Here is a 22220-nt window from a genome sequence, read left to right on the forward strand (position 1 = left end):
AGCAGTGGTGAGAATACACTTAGGGTCATACTCCAAGGCATAGTTCTGGTTGAAAGAGTTCATTGAAATACAGATTTAAGTCTATCCCCAAGAGGTCTGATTTACTTAACTCTAAAGTTCTAAGGCCATTATCTTGACCCACTAGCATATCTTTATATAGGCTACTTTATTGAAATATGAAATTAAATGATCGGAATGTATTTTTCCAGTAGCACTGCTAAAAGCTCGTATTAATTGATGAGCTCTGATTTTTATCATTTGATTTAGTTAGCTCCACAAGTTTGAACGCACCTCTATGGAACAAAGGCCGTAATCTATCATACTTTCTTAAAATTGTCAATCTTCTGTAGATTATTAGCTTTTCTGATATTTCAGCTAAGCTTCATGTGTGTTTGCTCTAACAAATTATAGATTTTGGTGTATCAATCTGAAATTTTACGAGAGGAGCAGAATCTGCTAAGAATACAGAATTTCATTGCACTTCACTTTATTGTACCTGCAGATGTTGTTTTGTTTTGTTTTGTTTTTTTAATAGCGTCTCATTCTGTCACCTAGGCTGGAGTGCAGTGGCATGATATCAGCTCACGGAAACCTCCTCCCAGGTTCAAGCAATTCTTCTGCCTCAGCCTCCCGAGTAGCTGGGATTACAGGCGTGCGCCACCACACCCAGCTACTTTTTGTATTTTTCGTAGAGACGTGGTTTCTCCATGTTGGCCAGGCTGGTCTCAAACTCCTGATTTCAAGTGATCCACCCATGTTGGCCTCCCAAAGTGCTGGGATTACAGATGTGAGTCACCGCACCTGGCTGGGTTTTTTTGTTTGTTTGTTTTTGTTCTTTTTTTTAACAAATTGAAGGTTTGTAGCAACCTTGTTTTTTTTTTGTTTGTTTGTTTGTTTGTTTGTTTTTGAGACGGAGTCTCGATCTTGTTACCCAGGCTGGAGTGCAATGGCGGGATCTCGGCTCACCGAAACCTCCGTCTCCTGGGTTCAGGCAATTCTCCTGCCTCAGCCTCCTGAGTAGCTGGGATTAGAGGCACGTACCACCATGCCCAGCTAATTTTTGGTATTTTTAGTAGAGACAGGGTTTCACCATGTTGACCAGGATGGTCTCGATCTCTTGACCTCGCGATCCACCCCTCGGCCTCCCAAAGTGCTGGGATTACAAGCTTGAGCCACCACACCCGGCCCACAACCTTGTTTTGAGCAAGTCTGTCGGTATCATTTTTTCAACAGGTTGTGCTCATTTTGTGTCTCTGCATCACATTTTGATAATTCTTGAAATATTTAAAACTTTTTTCATTATTATTTGATCTGTTATGGTGATCTGTGGTCAGTGATCTTCAATGTTACTGTTGCCATTGTTTGGGGTGCCACCAACTGCATCCATATAAGGCGGCAAACTTAATGGATAAATGCTGTGTATGTTCTGACTGCTCCACTGACCAGCTCTTCCCCCATGTCTCTCCCTCTCCTCAGGCCTCCCTATTCCCTGAGACACATCAATATTGAAATTAGGCCAGTTAATAACCCTACAGTGGCCTCTAAGTGCTCAAGTGAAAGGAAGAGTCATACATCTCTTATTTTAAATCAAAAGCTAGAAATGATTAGTTTAGGGAGAAAGACACATCAAAGCCAAGATGGGCCAAAGGCTAGACTTCTTGCCCAAAGGCAAACAGCCAAGTTACGAATGCCCATGAGTTCTTGAAGGAGATGAAAAGTGCTACTCCAGCTAACACACAAGTGATAAGAAAGTGAAACAGCCTTATTGCTGATATGGAAAATGTTTTGGCTGTCTGGATAGAAGATCAAACCAACCACAAGATTCCCTTAAGCCAAAGCTTAATCCAGAGAAAGACCTTAACTCTCTTCAATACTAAGAAGGCTGAGAGAAGTGAGAAATCTGCAGAAGAAAAGTATGAAACCGGTAGAGGTCGGTTAATGAGGTTTAAGGAAAGAAGCAACCTCCATAACATAAAAGTGCAAGGTAAAGCAGTAAGTGCTGATGTGGAAACTGCAGTAAGTGATCCAGAAGACCCAGCTAAGACAAATAATGAGAGTGGCCACACTAAACAGCAGACAATATAGCCTTCTATTGGAAGAGGATGCCATCTAGAACTTTCATAGTTAGAGAGAAGTCAATGCTTTAAAAGCTGCAAAGGACAGGCTAACTCTTATTAGGGGCTAATGCAGCTGGTGACTTTAAGTTGAAGCCAGAGCTCATTTATCATTCTGAAAATCCTATGGCCCTTGAGAATTATGCTAAATCTACCCCGCTGGCTATATAAATGGAACAACAAAGCCTGGATGACAGTGCATCTGTTTATAGCATGGTTTGCTGAATATTTTAAGCCTAATGTTGAGACCTGCTGCTCAGAGAAGACTCTTTTAAAAATATTACTGCTTATTGGTTATGCGCCTGTTACCCAGTATCTGACGGAGATGTACAAGGGGAAGAATGTCGTTTTCATACTAGCTAACACAACATCCATTCTGCAGTCCCTGCATCAAGGAGTAATTTTGACTTTCAAGTCTTATTATTTATGAAATGCATTTTGTAACACTATAGCTGCCATACATAGTTATTCCTCTGATGAATCTGAGCAAAGTCCATTGAAAACCTTCTAGAAAAAAATTCACCATTCTAGAGGTCATAAAGAGCAATCGTGATTTATGAGGTCAAAATATCAACATTAACAGGAGTTTGGAAGTAGATTCTAATCCTCATGGATGACTTTGAGGGGTTCAGGACTTCAGTGGAGAAATTAACTACAGATAGAAATAGCAAGAGAACTTTAATTAGAAGTAGAGCCTGAAGACTGAATTGCTGCAATCTGATGACAAAATTTTAATATATAAGGAGCTGCTCCTTATGGATGAGCAAAGAAAGTGGTTTTTGGGTGGAATCTATGGATAAAAATGCTGTGAACATTGTTGAAATGACAAGGATTTAGAATACTACACAAGCTTAGTTGGTAAAGCAGTAATAGTATTTGAGTGGATGGACTCTAATTGTAAAAGAAGTTCTACTATAAGCAAAATGCTATCAAACAGCATTGCATGCTACAGAGAAATCTCTCATGCAAGAAAGTCAATTGTTGGGGCAAACTTTATTATGGTCTTATTCTTTTAAAATTACCTCAGTCACTCCAACCTTCAGCAACCACCACCCTGATCAGTCAGCAACCATCAACCTCAAGGCAAGACCTTCCACCAGCAGAAAGATTACAAGATTACAGCCTGCTGAAGGCTCTGATGATTGTTAGCATTTTTTTGCAATAAAATATTTTAAAAATTAATTGTACATTGATTTTTTTCAACATATGGCTATTGTACACTTAAAAGAATACAATATAGTAAACCATAACTTTTATATACACTGGGAAACAAAAAATTTGTATGACTCCTCTTGTTATTGCAATACTCATTTTATTGCTGTAGTCTGGAACGGAACCTGCAATATCTCTAAGGTATGCCTGGAATATAAGACTGTTTACAGGCCACTATCTACTATGGGCTTGAACACTACAATAATTCTAATCTCCACGCAGCAGCCAGAGTTCATTTTTCTGAAACTGGAGTCTGATGGTATCACTCCTCTTCTTAAGACCATTCAATGTTTTCTACTGCCCTTGGGATAAAGTCCAATGCCTTAATGGAATGCTTTCAAGGTTTAGGCATTCTTTCCATCCAGATGAATTAGGCTAACAGCAGATCTGTATTAATGGCTCCTCCTATACAATGGACCAGCAGCAAGGTCCGCAAATGTCCGTCTTAGGAGAATAGGAGGAGTGGAGTTGAGCCAGGGCATAATCCAAATAGCATGTATGTTACGACCAACAGCGAGAGTCTGGTTAATAACCAGGCCTCAGGCTTGCATTATGTAGCTCCTCCTGTCTCTATTGCCCCTCAGCTGAACTAAGCATTTCCTGCTCAAGGCTGTAACCTCACAAGTAGATTTTATCTCTCACTGGCTTATTTCCTTCTAAGATCCAGGCATGCCAGTAGGGTTCTTATTAGGATTGGCTCAAACATGAGAAAGTCAGACTTAGTAATTGCAAATGTTCTTCTGACTAGGTCTCAACCCACATACAATTATTTCTTGTTGTATATACCAAAACATATTCATTTTCTGAAACTAAATATGGTCAAAATGACTTTTACAACATTTTTCCTGTTTTGCTTAAGCTAGAGTGGCTTGTGTTTCTGTCAATTACAACCAAAGTCCTGACAGACTGTAATTATTTAAGGCAGCTGTAGGATGACCTTGATGTAAGTTGTCTGCCATAGAGAGTTAATAGATATGTGTTCTCTTTTAAACAGGCCTCTGCCGACAATTGGACCATTTATCTAACTTTTGCGGAAAATAATAACTATCTTAACATTAAGATCATTGTTTTGAGCAGCTGGTTTTCAAGTGTTAATGGGTTATCCTGTAAGTAGCATGTCATTTACAGGACAACAAATAGAAGTGCAATTTAATCAATCACCTAAGCACACACTTTGCTGTTTCATCCTGATGGCTTTACTGTAAAGCTCTGTTGTTCCCAACTAGTCCTTCCATTAGAGTGCTTTTGGGTTTATTCTGCATATCTCTGTGGGCCAGCTCTGTAGGAGAAGATAACTACTCCTTCCATGCAAGTCTTATTTTTATTTGCATTTAAAAAATTACTTTCTAAGGCAGTGGTTCCCAAATTTTATCCTGCATCAGAATCACCTGCAGGGCTTAATAAACCACAGAATTCTGGACTCTACACCTGATAGTCTGATTCAGTAGGTCTGAAGCAGGAACCAGTTTTTATTACTTACAAGTTTAAGGTGATGGGGTGCTGCTTGTCTGCTCTCACAGACTACCCACATAGAAACAGACTCTCACTGGACACAATTTGTCTTCTCCTTGGCTCTTCATAAAAGCCTCACTGGTAGAAGTTCTACCAGAAGGACTACAGTCAGCTATTCAGCATATCTACTTTTCCAGACTAGGGGTCCCAAACCCAAATGCCTGCAGGGGCCAGGGAGATAACCCAAATGAGGACAGGGCCATAGGTGGAAAGACAGACAAGGAATGTGCACGTTTCTGTGCAAATGCTGTGGAAATGGCGAGTACTATGGAACTGGAGAGCATGGGTCCCACCTAAAGGGACCCATTAGATCAGAGACCCCTGAGCAGGTTTCACGGCTAACTAGAAATGTGCCATGTGACCATGTGACGAGTTTCGGCAGTTTCATACATACATAAATTGAGATTTCTAGCATCTCTTAAAAGAAAACAAATAAATAAGCAGGTAAAACTGAGTTCATATTCCACCTGGCAACAACAACTGGCCATGATTCAACCTCCCATGCCTGTTTTCTAACCTTCCCATGTCTGTTTCTTCACCTATAACATCTGGACAACAGAATCTACCTTATAGGATTGTTATGAGGATTAACATAACTGAATAATTTAGAAGAAAAGGTATTAACACTATATTATAATAACAGCAAAGGCTTCTGTAAGACTGACTTTGTATTTACACGGCACTAGTTGAAGCGCAGTATACTTGTTAATTCATTTAATCTTTACAACAACCGATGAGACAAGCACAGTTATGAGCCACATTTTACTGACGAGTAAACGGAGGAACAGAACAGTTAAGAAGTTCACACAGCTAATAAGAGGTGAAGCTTGACGGCAGCTAGGCAGGCCGGCCCCGGGGTCCTGCCCTCACCGTCACACTGGCACGGAAGTGTCGCTTTTGCTCTGTAAAGGAGCAGCAGCCGTTGAATCGTGGCCAGTTGTTGTTGCCAGGTAGAATACGAACTCAGTTTTACCTGCTTATTTATTTGTTTTCTTTTAAGAGATGCTAGAAATCTCGATTTGTGTATGTATGAAATCTCCTATTGTTTCAGTATGGCTTAATTTGTCAAATCACGCTTGTGGGGAGAGGGCGCAAAAAGAATACATCTTTGGGCCACGTTAGGTCTGCAGGCCACAAGCTTAGAAGCTCTGCCTCCACCCTGGAGGTGTGGAGGGTCATGCAGTGGCCCGTTATTCAGCTGGGCGTGGCTGGGGCAGAGCAGTCCTTCTGTAATGCTGGGTATTATGCCTTCCTAGCAAGTCAGTTTATTTCATAACACTTTGTAATACGTTTGTTCTTCAGCAGCCTCTGCTTTGAGCCCGTGGCCTTGCAGCCCTTCTCTCTCTTTCCTGTCATGTTTTCTCAGACCCAGACCATGGAAATGTCTCATTCATCTAGATGGTACCTCATTCATCTAGATGGTACCTAATTCTTCTCTACTGAAACATTGGTCCCTCTCTCCTTAGGATGGATAATGATTACAATTTCTAAAACAACAAGAGAACAATGTCAGTGGATAATATTGGCATTAAACTCATCATTTATCACTTACTTCTTCTTCTTCTTTTTTTTTTTTTTTTTTTTTTTAGACAGAGTTTCGCTCTTGTTGCCCAGGCTGGAGTGCAATGGCACGATCTCGGCTCACCGAAACCTCCGCCTCCCGAGTTCAAGTGATTCTCCTGCCTCAGCCTCTGGAGCAGCTGGGATTACAGGCATGCGCCACCATGCCTTGCTAATTTTGTATTTTTAGTAGAGACAGGGTTTCTCCATGTTGGTCAGCCTGGTCTTGAACTCCTGGCCTCAGGTGATCCGCCCGCCTCAGCCTCCCAAAGTGCTGGGATTACAGGCATGAGCCACTGGACCCAGCTCGTTCGTTTGTCACGTCTTAAAAATTCCTTTGACTTGGATCTTTTTTTAAATGTAAAATAAGCACCTCCCTAAATTTTCAGTACTTGAGACATGCAATTTTTTATAACGTGATTACTCAATGCAAGGAATACCTGAAGAGCGAGACCACAAAACCGGATGAATCCTCCTTCCAGCAGAAGAGCCCTGACCATAGCTTGAATTACAGCCCACATAACTGGCCTGTCCGATCGGAAATAATAAGGTTAGATATGTGTCATGATGACATATCATTAGTTCCCTAAAATAAATAGAGGCTATTTATTCCAGCTGGATCTTATTAGTGGCTTTTCTATTTTGTGCTTGGTCAGCCCCCAGGCCAACCTCCCAGGCTGAGCTTCTGATAAGGCCAAGAAAGGCTTTCCCATGCACCACCCCTGCTGGGACAATGATCATGGTGGTGAGGGTGAAGCAGTCCTCTCAGCGGTACGAACAAGCTATAGCCCCCGACCTGGAATCAGATTCTGAAGCAAGTTTCTCAATGTATGTTCAATTAAATAACTTCTTAAAAAGTGTAGAGGATTAGAAATGTGCAGTTTTATTCAGAAATTGGTCTTACTACTGCAGGCAGAATTATTGCCACATTCAGCATTTCTGTGTTTGAAATATTTCCTTTTCTGAGTGTGGTACGTTTGAAGACAGCAACTAAAATACTCCCTGTGGAAGAACACTTGGAACATGTATAACTTGCACTTTGGTTTAAAGAGCCAAATCGAATCTCCTATGGAAGAGTTTAAAGGCATTTAATGTTCATTGTAGCTGAGAGAGAGGAAGATGGAAGAGAAGCAAGAAGACTAGGGAAAGGGAGAGGGAAGTTGCTTCTATGAATTTAGAAAGGCCTAGAAATATAGAAGAACCGGCTGAAAATTCTAGCAGCTGCTGGCCCTTATTTCACTTGTATGCGACAATCACTTGGTTCTAGGTGCCTTACCATAGAAAATGTAATTATAGGTTATTAATTTTTATAACTTCCTATGATGTAGCCAAATTTAATACAACAGTTTGACACAAATCAATAAAGTATAGAGTCCCTTTCTGGATGAGCACACATAGAGAAGCTGAATTTAGAAGGAAGACTCTAAAATTTCCCGAAGAACACCTGCTGTCTTGCCGTGGGAACCATAATCTAGGTCTCGTCCACAGCTTTGCAACGTCCACAGCTCAAGCTTTCTAGCTCACATGGAAATGACTGGGCTCAGGGAGACTGATTATGTCAAACAGCTCACAAGAACCTAGCCCCCAACATGTAGAAGGTCTAAGAAAATGTGAATATCCTTGTTAGCTGGTCAGCGCCATCTCTCCTCTGTTTGAAAGTCTACATGGAAAACCAAATTATTATCAGAAAGTTACTTCATGAGCATGGAATTTAGCTAGGGGTGAGCTGAGCTCTTAAAGCATCTCCATTGCCCCAGGAGATGCAACAACAGGCAGTTTTTGTTCCTCTTTCTCTAGATTCTGTGCTTTCTCTAGACTATTTCAGTAACCGTTCCTACCTCAGGTTGGTAAATGCCATTTATAGGACAACTTTCTTCCACATTGCAATGCCTTTATTAGATTTCTAGGCTCTGCTTTACATGTTTAAATTGGGAGAAAACTAGTCCCTAGGAAACCTCTAAAGTTATTATTCTATTTTTTTTTTTTTTTTTTTGAGATGAAGTCTCACTCTATTACCCAGGCTAGAGTGCAATGGCACAATCTTGGCTCACTGCAACCTCTGCCTCCCAGGTTCAGGCAATTCTCCTGCCTCCGCCTCCTGAGTAGCTGGGATTACAGGCATGAGCCACCACGCCCAGCTAATTTTTGTATTTTTAGTAAAGATGGGTTTCACCATGTTGGTCAGGCTGGTCTTGAACTCCTGACCTCGTGATCCGCCTGCCTCGGCCTCCCAAAGTGCTGGGATTACAAGTGTGAGCCACCGTGCCCGGCCTATTATTTTATTTTAATGCATTTATTTTTCTGGTTTGCCCTTGTTAGAAGGAACTATGGGTTTCCCACTGCTCAAGTTTTCATGCAGAGGGATTTCCATTAGGGTCATACTCCTGACTTTCCCCCTAGGGAGGAGAATGGACTTATTTGTAGATGAATTTGAGAAATGGTCTTGAGTGTGCAAGGTTCTGCCTCTTCTAAGACCCTTCTTCAGATCTGCAGCCTGGCAAAAATATAACACTCTGATGCTCTCTTCAGCTGTGTAGCAAGGGTCTTATCCCTACAAACGATGCCTCTGTCAGTGACCAGGTGCATAAATCTGTCTCATCCAGAGGGAAGAAAGGGTGTAATTAGTAGGCCCATCTGCGGCCACCCTACTATAGCTTCCCATAGTGGCTATAAAGAATGTGCCAACAAGCACATAGCACCAGATAGATGGACTTTGGAGAGCTCCATTTATCCCTCAATTAGGTCCTTATTAGCGTTCAAGCTGCAGAGAGAACTCTACTGTTATTTTCCTAACATTTAGTTTTTGTCAAACAATGACAGAATACATTGACTTGAGCAGGCATCAACTTATATTGGATGAATAATTATTTCATTACTATTTAACTTTTTCCTGTACCCATCTTGTCACCTTTATGACATCAAGATCCTAAGAAACACTAAAGTTACATAGAGAATCCTAAAGATGGTTAATTCTATCTTGATACTTTCTGTCCCCCTTTTGACTCTTTTCCTCTTTCCGGTTGCTGACCAAATGCATCTCCCTTGGGGCCTGATATGGTTTGATTTTGCATCCCTGCCCAAATCTCATGTCAAATTGTAATCCCGAGTAGGATGGGATTGGATCATGGGGGTGGATTTCCCCTTTGTTATTTTTGTGATAGTGAGCAAGCACTCAAGAGATTCTGTTGTTTAAAACTGTGTGGCACCTCCCCTACATTCCCCCTGCTCCATCCATGTAAGATGCACCTGCTTCCCCTTAGCCTTCAGCCATGATTGTAAGTTTTCTGAGGCCTCCCTAGCCATGTACAGCCTGTGGAACTGTCAGCCAATTAACCACTTCTCGGTTTCAGGTATTTCTTTATACTAGTGCAAGAATGGACTAATACAGGCACTCTAGTCTCCATTTATGTTTGGTTTAGTTCTTCTCACTCCTTTTTGGGCTTCCTGCCATTATGGCCTCCATTCCTATGGCAGGAATCCTTTCCATTCCACTCTTTCAGCAGTTTCTTTCATCATTTTAAATCTCTTCTTCACATTCCTTTAACATTTCTCTGTCCTACTCCCAAACCCCTCTAAACCACCTTTAGAAGGGTGAGGGGCTCATCCTTCCACCTTCAGGGCTCCCAAAGCTGTGAATCAGAACTGGCATCTTCCCACCTCCAGGCAGGCCCTTCTAACCCAGTGTTCTTCTAGACCTGATTCAAAGTCCACCTAAAGCTCATGACATCTTGTCTTTCCATTCAGATTCTGCACCTTTAAGCTAATCCGACCACATCTTCACCACTAGATCTTCCTTCTAATAACGTCATCCCATGCTATTTTGAATTCTTATATAATTCTTTGTCTTTTATAGATGAAGCTATTCTTGTAGAAAAAATGAAATTTACTATTCCCAGAACTGAGCAATTCTAGATTTGGTAGTTTTGCCAAATTTACACACAAAGGATAGACACAGACTATGATATAAACACACTGTACCCTTAATGAAATATCTTGTGCTCCTAATGAAGTGAAAAATACAATCTAAAACTTTAGTGTCTCAGCAAATGGTGCTGAAAAAACTGGATATCTCCATACAAAGGAATGAAGTTGAACCCTTACCTTACACCATATATAAACATTGCCTCCAAATACATCAAAGATCTTAATGTAAAAACTAAAAATTATAAAAACTCTTACATGAAAACATAGGGAAAAATCTTTGTGACACTGGATTTGGCAATGATTTCTGGGATGCAACATCAAAAGCACGGGCAACAACAAAAAAAAAACCAGATAAATTGAACTTCATCAAAATTAACAACTTCTGTACAATAGAAAACACTATCAACAGAGTGAGAAGGGAACTCAGAGAATAGAAGAAAATATTTGTAAATCATACATCTGATAAGGAATAGATATCCAAAACATATAAAGAACTCCTTCACCACCACAACAACAAAAACCCAATTAAAAAGTGGGCAAATAACTTTGTATTAATCAGTGTTCTCCAGAGAAACAGAAACAGTTGGATATACATAGATGTATAGAAAGGGATTTATTATTATTAGCTCAGATAGTTGTGGAGGCTGAGAAGTCCCATATTTTGCCATCTGTAAGCTGGAGGCCCAGGAAAGCTAGCGATATAGTTCCAGTCTACACCTAAAGGGCTGAGACCCAGGAGAGCCACTGAGGTAGTCCCATTAAGAATCCAAAGGCCCAAAAACCAGGAGGACCATTGTCTGAGGACAGGAGAAGATGGATGTACCACATCAAGAAGAGAGCAAATTCACATTTTTTCTACTTTTCTGGTCTGTTCAGGCCCTCAGGACATTGGATGATGTTCACCCACATTGGTGGGGGTGATTGGTCTTCTTTACTCAGTGTACGAACTCAAATGCTAATCTCTCCTGGAAACACCCTCACAGACACACCCAGAAATAATGTGTTTCCAGATATCTGGGCCATCCTTTAGCTCAGTCAAGTTAAATGTAAAATCAACCATCACAGACTTGAATAGATGTTTCTCTAAAGAAGACATACCAATGACCAGCAAGCACATGAGAAGATGCTCAACATCCCTAGTCATTAAGGAAATGCAAATCAAAACCGCCATAAGCTACCACTTCACAGTCATTAGGATGGATGGCTATTATGTAAAAAGGGCTAAAATAACAAGTGTTGGTGAGGATGTGGAGAAATTGAAACCCTCGTTCACTGTTGGTTTGTACAGAATATAAAAATATTGTATTTGTAAGAATATTCTATTTGTAAAATATTGTATTTGTAAGAATATGAAAATATTCAGCTGTGTGTAAAATAGTATGGTGGTTTCGGAAAATATTAAATGTAGAATTACCATATAATCTGGTAATTCCACTTGTGGGTATACACCCAAAAGAATAGAAAGCAGGGACTCAAAAACAGATGTTGGTACACCAATGTTCACAACAGCATTATTCACAATAGCCAAAAGGTGGAAGAAACCCAAGTGTCCACGGATGAATGAATGGATAAATAAACGGTGAGATACACATATAATCCCATATTATTCGGCCTTTAAAAAGACGGAAATTCTGAAACATTCTACAACATGCATAAACCTTGAAGACACCATGCCAAGTAAAATAAGCCACATACAAAAGGGCAAATATTGTATAACTCCACCTATGAGGTTCTTAAGAGTAGTCAAATTCAGAGACAGAAAGTATAATGGTGGTTTCCAGGGGCTTGCGGGAGGAGAGAAAAGAGTTATTATTTAATGAGTACAAAGCTTCGGTTTTGCAAGGTAAAAAGTTCCAAAGATGGACGGTGGTATGGTTTCACAACAACATGAAGGTTGTGAAATGCCACTGAACCGTGCATTTAAAAATGGTTCACATGGTAACTTTTATGTTGTGTATATTTTATCATAATAAAAAATAGTCTGCAGGGAATCAGTTCACTTCCATATATGGAAAACAATTTTATTGAGCAGTTACTGAAATAAGAGTGTGATGTCTTTAGTTTAGTCTCTCACTCTACAGTCTGCCCTCATGGAGCTTATATTTCAGTGGTGGGAGATAGACAATAAATAACATAAATAAGTAAAATGTACAATATATTAGGTGATGATGAGTAATAAGGAGGAAAGGAAAACCGGAAAGTACAATGGGGGATATTGTATGTGCATGTGTGTGCACAGATGTATGTTAAAATTTTAGATAGGATGGTCAGAGAAGGCTTCACTGCAATAAAATAAAAAGGGCAAAGCTTTGAAGGAGGTGACGAAGCATGTCACATGAATATCCGAGGAAGGGACATGTTCTAGGCAAACAGAACAGTAAGTGCAAAGACCTTGAGACAGAAGCATGCCTGGTATATTTGAAGACTGCAAAAAAGCTAGTGTGGTTGAAGCAGAGTGAGAAAGTTAAAGATTAATAGGAAATAAGAGCAGAGGGGTGAGGAGTTGGTGGGAAGGGGTATGAAGATTGTGTATAGTCAGTTAGGTCAATGTAAAGATTTTGGAGGAATTCTCCAGCAAGACAGGAAACGAATACAATTTTATTCATCGTATGCAAAGAATCAGGAGTGTGAATCAGTGTGGCATATTTTAGAGTTTGAAGCTATTCAGCATAGCCAGAGTCCAGGGCTGGTTGGAAGCAGAATCAGTGCGGTAGCAGTAGGAGAGAAGGCTGGAAAGGAAGCCAGAAGCCAGACAATGAAGGAGTCTGTAAGTCACACAAGGACTGGATACTTTGTTCTATGGGTCCCTGAGGTCAAGTAGCATTTTTTGAAAAGCATTCTGATTGTTGTGGGGAGAACAGCATGGAGAAAGGAAAGCCTTCAGGCAGAGAAACCAATTAGGAGATTATTAGAACTGAAAATAAATCAGTAGAAGGGAATGAGGAAAAGGGATATATTTGAGAAATATTTGGAAAACGCTGATCAGACTCAGTTGAATTTGTGAGATGGAGAAGAGGGAGACTTTTAAGAAGATTCAAAGGAGGATATGGCTTGCTGGACTAAGTAGATGGTGATATTCACCAAAACAGGAGATGAAATAGAGAAGTTGCTTTGGAAGAGCAGAAAATATGAGTTCAGTTTGGGACATGTATGATTTGAAGTTCCAGTGAAGACCTGATTATGTTAACTGGAAATCTGGATGTGATATTTGAGAAAGAAGTTGGGTCTAGAGACATGGGTTTGGTGAGCAGAACATAACAAATAATCCATGCATGCGTGAGAGTGAGACTGTACAGAGTAACAGCGAAAAGAAAGAAAAGAAATAGGTAAGGATTATTGGAGGAAGGAGAGCCCCCAAAGGTAAAAGAGGCAAAAAGTGGTCACAGAGTGTTTGTCATAGAAGCCAAGAGAGAAGAGAATTTCAACTAGGAGGGAGTGGGTAACAATATCTAAGAGCATTAGGAAGTCAAATAAAATAAGGATTTCAAAGTGCCCTTTGGAGTTCGTGAGCAAGTGGTCAGTGTTGGTAAGAGTAGTTTCAGTCTAGTAACAAGACAGAAGATGAGTTAGCTACATATGGCAAAGGTGGCTCTTTCCTAGTCTTTGGGCCTTGTTCTTCTCATCTCTTTCCCATTGTTAATTTGGCTAAAAGAAACTTTCCGAGATACTGTATCCAGTCTTCTTTAGTCTGCAGTTCATTTATTGTCATTTTTGACAATGCTTATTTGTTGTTTTCGTCTTGGATGTTTCTTCTTGGTTGTATTTCAACAGGAAGTTAACAAGAGACACATCAGGCTGAAAACTCTATTCCCATATCCACCTCACATTGCGGTCGGCATCTTGGAAGCATTATTCTTTTTCCTACTCAGCCTTCAACCCATGTTATGTTCCACTCACTCCTGGCAAACAACATGGCAGTAAGGAAAGAGATAAGCAAAGGCTGAATTTTCATCTGGCACACTTAGTAACTAGAAAAAACAGGCTGTGAACTGAACCGTGCATTCTATAAATTCTTTCCAACAGCAAACTGCATCTGACACTAGCCTGAGACTAAGAGAGTGGGAGCTGGGGGAGACCTCCCTTCAGCTCTGCAGCCGTTACTAGATGAATTACTGCTAAGCAGTGCAACCTGAAATGGGTGTGAAGAACATCAACCTCACTTTCAGGTTTAAATTTAAACGAGGGAAGCTGTAGGCTACCAAGAGGATAGTGAGGAAAACAAAATATGTGTTATTTATGAAAAATTACTGTGTCATAAGGAAAAAGAGAGCACAGTCCCAAAGGCTCAGAGGAAGATCATTTTTCTCAAGAAAAATAAAAAATCCTAGAAGTCCTCCAAAAGGCAAAAGAGGATGTGGCTTCTATGAACTAAAAACCAGAAACCCAAAGGAAAAATAGGCTAAATAAAGGAGGAGATTGGTTAAAATAAAGAGAGCTGGTTAAAATAAAAAAATAGATGTAAGAAAATTAAAAATGCAACAGCAGAGTTTTACTTATTGTTGGGATGAAGATAGTCGTATCACTACTGCTGTAACTAGAGAAAAATACCAGCTATATGAAAAACAATCATACACTATTGAAAGCCACTGAAGAGCTGTGAATGCAAAGAAGTATAAATACATTCCAGAGGGAAACAGGGCTTTCCTAGATGAGCAGAGGTGGCAGCTGCTACCATCCCTGCAGGCATTACCTCTACCTGGGGGCACTGGTGGGCTAAGCAATGAACTACCATTGGTGAAGATGCTTGATTAGGTCAAGGACAAACTAGCTGAGATCTTGTCAGTGTACATGGGCTGGCATGGTGGCTTGGAATCTGGAGGAGTCCCAAACACACAGCTAGGTCTTGTTATTCACTGAGTTCCCCTCACCAGACTTCTGTTGAGTGAGCAGTGATAAGGCTGGTCTAGAAGTAAAAGAAAAGAAAGATTGCATAGTTTTGTGATACTTATATCTCAAAGCCCTGACATGTAAAATAACAGGTGAACCCAACCCAACTCAATTCCTGACTAGATAGAAGAGGTAAGACTTACGTACCACCCACCTGAAAGAGGAAAGGGCAAGCCTTTTCTGGGGGTAAATATCTAATTCTGCCTCTCCTGTTCTTGTATTTATAACTTCTGCCATGCAATAAAAAAAGTCACCAGCAGGCAAAGAATGAGGAAACATGACATACAATCAAAATAATAAGTCAAATAAAGCAGACTCCCAAAAGACCTAGATGTTAGAATTATCAGGTGTGAACACTAAAATAACTTTTACAAGTATATTTAAAACAAAGAACAAGAGAGATAAAAAATGAATGAAAAAAATGGTGGATTGATTCAGATAAATAGAAATCCCAAAAAAAACAAATGGAAATTGTAAAACTGAGATATACAATATCTGAAATGAAGAATTCATTTGCTGGGCTTAACAGTGGACTGAGAAAAACAGGAAAAGAATTTAGTGAAACCAAAGACAGGTCAATGGAAATCATCCAAACTAAAGAGGACAGAGAAAAAAGTATAAAGTCATAGTAAAAGAAGGGAGAGAGAAAAAGACAGATTCAGAGACAGAAACAGAGAATAATAAGAAGGAAGAAGAAATATTTGAAAAGAAAATAGCTGATAATTTCTCAAAATTGGTAAAACTCAACACCCAGATATGAAAAGGCTTAGTAGAACTTTAAGTAGCATAAAAACAAATAAGTCTACACCTAAAACACTGCATAGTCAAACATCTGTAATCAAAAGTTGAAAAGAAAATATTAAAAACAGCCAGAAAAACACACACACACACACACACACACACACACACACACACACACACACACACACACCAGGCTCATATGGCTCTATTGGGGAATGCTACAAAACAGTGAAAGGAAAAATCATACCAATTCTATGAAAACTCTTCCAGAAAATAGAAAAGGAAGGCACACCTCCCAACTTATGTTATAAGGCCAGCATTACCCTGATACAAACCAATGAAATATAAGAAAACCACATACAGTAATCCCCCATAAACACAGATGGAACATTCTTAACAAAATTTTAGCAACAACATATAAAAATGATAATATAACATTGCCACGTGGGATTTATAACAGGATTGCAGGGTTGGCCATAGCATTTAAAAAGTCAATCAACACAATTTGCTATATTAACAGACTAAAATTCATACATTTATCTCAATAGATACGGAGTATGCATTTGAAAATTTTAACTTACATCTATGATAAAAACTCTAGCAAACTAGAAATAAAAGGAAACTTCCTCCTCCTGATAAGGGTTTCTACAGTAGTGTACAGCAAAACATCATACTTGATAGTGAAAAGTTAAAGGCTTCTATCCTGAATTCAGGAAAAAGGTTAAAACGTCCACTCTTGGCCAGGAGTGATGGCTCACAGCTGTGATCCCAGCACTTTGAGAGGCCAAGATGGGCAGATCACTTGAGGCAAGGGGCTCAAGACCATCCTGGCCAACATGGTGAAACTCTGTCTTTACTAAAAATACAAAAATTATCCAGGTGTGATGTCATGCACCTGTAATCCCAGCTTCTTGGGAGGCTGAGGCACGAGAATCACTTGAACCTGGGAGGTGGAGGTTGCAATGAGCTGAGATCACACCACTGCACTCCAGCCTGGGTGACAGAGCAATACTCTGTCTCATTAAAAAAAAAAATGTCCATTCTTACCTCTTCTATTCAACTAACATTATAGTGGAAGTGCTAGCCAGTTTTATAAGAAAAGAAAAAGAATTAAAAAGCATAGAGTTGGAAAGAAAGATGTAAAGCTATCTTTCTTCACAAATTACATGATCATCCATGTTTAAAATCCTAAAGAATCTACAAAAAAAGAAGTCACTGAAACTATAAATGAGTTTAGCAAGTTTTCAGGATACAAGGTTAATTTACAAAAATTAGTTTTATTTCCATATACTATTAACAAAAACCAGAAATTGAGGTAAAATGCTATTTATAATACCATCAAAATATGAAATACTTAGAAATAAATCTGACAAAAGATGTGCAGATCTGTATACTTAAAACTGTGAATCATTGCTGACCAAATTAAAGACACAAACAAACGAAGAGATATACTTTGCTCATGAATTGAAAGACTCAATATTATGATGTCAATTCTCCCAAAACTGATCTATAAAATTCAACGCCATCACAAACAAAATTCTAACAGGAGTAGTAGAAATGGACAAACTGATAAAAAATTGATAGGCAACATTTTCTGCTCACACCCTCACCCTTAACTTGGACCACAAGTTTTGTTTTTATTTTTTTCTCTCATTTTCATTTTCGCCTTTGTATAACAGGAATATTGCATCATAATATCCTCTTTCACTAGACAGCATTTGGCCTCCTTTTTTCCTTCGAGCCATCATGGTGGTTGCAAAGAAACATGATTATATGTGATTGAAAATGACAAAGACATAGTTTATTAGTTTCGTAATAGGTTCACTATGAAAACATAGAATGGGCTGCCTTGAAAGTGACTGATCTCAGTCTCTGGACTCACTTCATTCAACCTTTATTCTCAGAACACTTAACATGAACAAGACACTGAGAATATGGTAATAAATAAATCAGATATGGTCTCCATTCTCATGAGTCCTGAGATCTATTAATTTAAAATTAATTAGCATGTCCAGGATACTGGGGATTTCTGCACAAAGTAGAGATTTGAATTAGGTGCCCGAGAGTTCTCTTCTGAAGGTTTATATGACTCCAGAAAAACAATAACATAAACAAACAAAACACCTTTGTCTTCAAATAAGACAAACACTCCTTTTGTGCCCTGTCTGTCTAGGGCTTGACCCTGGTAGACTGAATGCAGAAGGAAAAAAAAAACAAAAAAAACTCAACACCTATAAAATCCCCTGGCCAGTTTAAAACAAAAGAATTTGCCTGTCTCCCTCATTAATCAAATCCGTCTTATACATGATTGCTCGTGTGGGCCTCTGCCAGAGGGAAATGTCAAACACATGCTCTCAGGCCATGCTTACTCTCAGGAGAGCTGGAAAGATACTATATCAGAAAATGCAAACCCATTTCCAGGAAAGTTCACCTTTTGGCATTTTGGGAAGCATGGCTCTGGATGCTGCTTTACAGACTCTGCTTCAGGAAAGTGAGGCAGCTGTGAGCCAACCCAAACTAGTGTGAGCAGATGGCCTGGCATTCTGGAAACATTCTAGGAATATCACTCCAAGAACTACCACGAAAATGAGGGACAGTTCCAGGAAAACAAGGAGTTGTTCCTAGACCCATGGCTTAGCCACGCCAGGCCAGCAAAGAGGAGTCTGTCCCCAAGAGAAGACTCGCTAGAGTCAGGGTGGAGGAGGCAGCTAGCTAATCAGTTTAATTCTCCTCGCCTTATTAGACATGGTCACCTTGGCTCCTTTCCAAAGACACCCCTTGGTCTGTGGGCCAATGTCCTGTCCCAGCGCCAACATCAGACTAGGGAGCAAGCTTGAAGTGCTTCAGAAAAGGACGTGAACGGATGGCTAATTATCATCCCAGTAACAGTTTTGCCCAAAGTGCTTTTTTGTGGCCTCCATACCTTCGTTCATGCTTTTTCTTCTTCCTGGGATGGTTCTCTGTCTTCCCTCCTGTTGAATCCCTACTTTTTGTTCCACAGTTATCTCCAGTGCTACTTCTCCAGGGAAATTTTCCTGATTTCTTCAGCTCCAAATAATCTCTTCTCACAGCATTTTAAATTCTTGTCTAGCATATACTATACATTTATTACAGCAATTTGTACACACCTTGTCTTTTTTTCCCACTTTAAAAAAATTAGATTCCAAGTACTGGGGATGTATCTTCTTCTTTGCATCTCATTGAGCCCCTAAAGCCCTTTTGTTTTCTTCCAGCCACCCTGTATTTGCACATGGTAGGATTAAGAAACACTTGGGGGAATGGATATGAGAAAGCAATCCTAGTAGCAATCAGAGGTAACAATTAGAATCTTCCCTCTCCTGCAAATGACAATATCAGGTCTCTTCCATAGTCTCTCTAATGTTTATAATGGCCTCTCTGTCCTAAAAATCTAAAAAATTAGGAAATTAAACTCACACTAAGTAATGCCTAATTCATTCTGAATTGTTGGGCAATAAGCAGTTCTACTTAATTGAATTTTCCAGATCACTGGAGCGTACCTATTGGAATCTAAAAAAATTTTTTTAATGATTTACGAAACACACTTTTCTAAAAGCACTCAAAATATCTCTGGAAGATTCCAAAAGAGACTGGTTATAGTGGATAACTGGAAGATTAGGGAATCAGGGTGGGAGGAAATGGATTTCTCACTATGTGTTTATGAATTTTGGATCATGGTCCTCAATTATGTGTTAATTTAAAATTAATGACACGCTTCCTTACTTCCTTAAACGTAGTTGCTAAACCTAACTTTTCTTTCTGAATCAAGGTCATCATTATACATATTATTGTCTTGCTACTAAATAGCATGATTCCAACAAAGGATATTAAAATTAAGCAGAGTTATTTGCTTCTGTACTAAATAGCTTCCAATCTGCTAAGCCTCCAGAGGCTTTAGGTTTTGTTTACTTTTTAGGTTTTCTCTCTCTTCCCTTTTTGTGGTTATCAGAGTGACTGCTAATAGCAACCACCACCCTACTTCTGATTTGCTTCTTTTGTTCTAATGTAATTTGAAAGTTAAATGATTTCAGATGACAAATAAGGTATATTAAGTAGAGATGGCAAGAAGAGAATTCTAGGAATTTGATTTTTATTTGTTTGTTTGTTTTTAAGTCCTACCAGCTATGTGGGCTGGAGCAGATTGGGCTGAATATGCCCCAGATTTACCCTCTGGCTCAAAATCACATGGTCTTTGTGCTAGACAGGCCCGATAAACATCAAAGTAGTTTCCTGGTTACCAGAGTGCCACTAGAGGCAATGTCTTAGAAGGTTGAAGATAACCCTCATCCTACTCTCCATGGAGGACATGGAGAGACTACTGAGATTACAACCGCAACTCAGACAATGTGAAAGCTTGATGTGAGATATGTGGACTTTTTGGACCTCCCCATGGCTTTTCTGCTAATTTCTATTTGGTTGGTGGGGGTGTCAGGGATTTTGTGGTGGGTTCTTATTGTTTGTTTGTTTTTTACTATATTCTAGATATCTGAGTGACTACATAAGTGTCTTTTCTTTTTATCTGAGTGACGTTAAAAAATTACAAAAAAGCAACCTAGATAATTAACGGGGGATATGGATTTAAGCAACAACATCTCCAGATTTAGGTTAACCAGCAACTTTGTTGATACTCAGATCTGCCACCAATAAGGTGGAGCCTTGAGCACAACCGCCCTGGAAGAAAGTATAAAGCATTTGAAAAATTATTGGAGAATGTAAAAGGGAGTTGAAAATCAAGGGCAGAGAGGAGGAAGATGCCATAAATACGGTGTTAATGTTCAAAAAGGAAAGCAAAAGAAAGCTAATTGTGGAATTACTGGCCAGTAAATTAGATAGTCACAGTAATAAAATAGACGCGAACAGTGAAAATCCATCACCATCTGGAAAGGGTAACATCACAGAGGATTTATGGAAAGAAGTGAGTTCAAGCAACTCAGTAGAGGGGAAAAGCAGAGCAGGGCCAGGTTTTAGTAAATGGTTTGGAACTTGGGTAAAGGATTTTGTTCATCCTGCCACGCCATTTCTCCTCTAAGACCAGCTCAAATTGCCTTGGATGAGAATGTGGTCACATGGACTCAACGACTGGCTGGGAGATCATAAATAAAGAATAATGACATAAGTACCCAGAAACAGCCCCAGTGAGTGGAGCTGGGGGCGGGGGGCAGCGCTAAGTGCACGTCCCCAGAGAGCAGGGTCAGGTCTGGTTTTATTTAACATCTTTGCTAATGATTTGAAAGCAGGAACAAACAAACGTCAAGAAAATGCACCAAGCACAGCTAGAGACAAAGCACACATCAACTAGGAATATTACGCAATAGGACTGAGGCAATTGTGAAAGGGAGCTGGAAATAACCCAGGTCAAAGCAGCCTAGGAGAATAATCTGCTATGGTTTGAATGTTCCTCCCAAAACTTACGTTGAAATTTAATTGCCATTGTGACTATATTAAGAGGTGGGACTTTTAAGAATGATAAGGTCATGAGGGCTTTTCCCTCCTGAATGGGTTTATGTCATTATTGCGGGAGTGGGTTTTTAACTGCAGGCATTCAGCCCCTTTTTGCTCCCTCTGTCTTGCACGCACACCTCCTCATCATGTGATGCCCTCCACCATGTTATGAAGCAGCAAGAAGGTCCTCTCCAAATGCAGCCCCTCAATCTGCATCCCAGCCTCCAGACATGAGTCAAATAAATATATTTTCTTTATAAATTATCTAGTGTGTGGTATTCTGTTATGACAACAGCAAGTGAACTCAGACACAATATTAAATTAAAACACAGTCGCTCTTCAAGGTTGGGTGAGGAAGGGGTGATAGCTGGAGGGGAAGAGTAGGAAATAAGAGTGGCTAAGAGCTGCCCCAGGGGACAACAAGTGTTTAATAACATAGCATGGTAATAAGGAAGTCCAACAGAACAGAGGCCCAGTTTGGTAAGTATGTGGCTGTGGTTCAATCAATGTGAAATGATAACTGACCCATTTATTCAGGGTCAGAGGGAGAAAAAAGGGGTAGCAGTGTTCAGATTGGATTTTAGACATTTATCCTGAACATTCAGACCAAAGGATGTGCATCTGTGCACTCCTGCATCAAACTTCTAGAATGTTTGAAGTCCCATCGCCTAGCACAGTACCTGACACATAGGAGATGCTCAGTGATTGTGAGAGAAATGCAGAAAGGATGTATATCTGTGACCATTGAGTGACAATGGAGTGAGGGTTGCAGCCAAGGATTTGTCTATCTGTGAGATTTGGGGGTCTCTG

The sequence above is a fragment of the Cebus imitator genome, unplaced genomic scaffold, assembly GCF_001604975.1.
Source record: "Cebus imitator isolate Cc_AM_T3 unplaced genomic scaffold, Cebus_imitator-1.0 Scaffold32, whole genome shotgun sequence".
NCBI classification, from domain to species: Eukaryota; Metazoa; Chordata; class Mammalia; order Primates; family Cebidae; genus Cebus; species Cebus imitator.